Raw genomic sequence first — 1,467 nt, 5'->3', positions numbered from 1 at the left:
CATCGTACCGTCGCCGGAGTAGCCTGCATCGTTCGAGACAAGATCGTTCACCGAAACGAGCAGCAGGGTCCACAGAAGCAATCATAACTGTAGAAAACTCAGCGGAAACACCACCAACAGTAGTTGACACAGTAGTTGACACAGTAGTTGACACCGTAAACACCATACTGTCCCTGTCATCGCAGTGTGGATTGGCGTCCGATGCAGAACAGTCCAGTCTTCAACCTGTGGCTACGCTTCAAGATCATGAAACAGTCGACTTCAGAGATCAGTTTCAAGACGGTCTAAACAGGACAGAGAGCTACGGCCGAAGCTTGCTATCGAAGGCCACTGCTTCGAGTATCATCAATGACACGGAGTCGGAGGCAGCGAAGGAGGAGGGTGCGCAACAACGCAGCGGACGTCAGATGCCAGTGCCATCGCAGCGTCGACCGTTAGGATGTCCGATTTGTCGCGAACCGCTGCGTGTATCGTCCCACGGTCTGCATCAACAATCCACGGTTGAGAGCATCCAGTCGCTGCTATTATTACAACATTTTATGCGCTCCGTGCCATTGGACGATTTCAAATTCTACTTCGGACAAATGGATGTCCACATTCAGCGCTGGTTGGCCAAGATCCCGCCAGCAAATGTAATGATTCCCGTAACAGAGTCGGTGGGCACTGCTACTGGGACCATACAAGTAGCAGATATTGCGTCGTCTTTTTCTTTTCAGAACTTTTTGGTTAGTCAGCCGCATACGAAGGCCGTCGCGGGGGTGACAAACCCTGGTCGTGAACAGATGGTGCTGCGGTGGTGTGCAGATCTGTTGTTGGATACTTTTTCTTCGCCTCGTGTGCAGCAAATTCTATTATCGACGACTGCAATTGTATTATCTGGTCAGATTCAGATTCAAGGCGTTGATAAACAAGGGGGTTCAGCGGCGCCCTGTAGGCTGTTTCGCGAGCTCATCTCTGACGTCACTGAGGAGATTTCGCGAATGCTGGTGGTACGTAACACCAATGCAGCAAACTCCTGTTATGACCTCCATTCTGGAAGACCCAATTCCCTGGCAGCACTCGTGGACGAGATTTTGACGTTGATCTACGCAGAACCAAAGTACCGACAGTTACGTGAATACGCATCCAAGCTATTGCTTGGGAAAGACAACATACTCGACGTCGCTGTGCATACCGCCTTCGGTGCATTTCTTTCTCAGTACTGTCAAACACACGATACCATGGATCTTGTACAGACATTGGGTGAGTGGAAATCAACCAGCGCGGGCATGTTTCCAGTTAATGGACGAAGATCGAATTTACCAACTGAATGTGGTTGGACCAGCCATACTGATCGTTTATTAGACATTGTAGCTGCTCGCTGGAATCGTCGTTGGTTTATGGTGCCCGCATCGGTCTTTATAACACCGCTTGCGTCGGACACGGATGCCTCCAATGCATCATTATCACTACTACTAACTGTGGCTC

Source organism: Phytophthora parasitica (genome assembly GCF_000247585.1).
Source record: "Phytophthora parasitica INRA-310 unplaced genomic scaffold supercont2.146, whole genome shotgun sequence".
Taxonomy (NCBI): Eukaryota; Oomycota; class Peronosporomycetes; order Peronosporales; family Peronosporaceae; genus Phytophthora; species Phytophthora nicotianae.
This window is presented reverse-complemented; position numbering follows the sequence as displayed.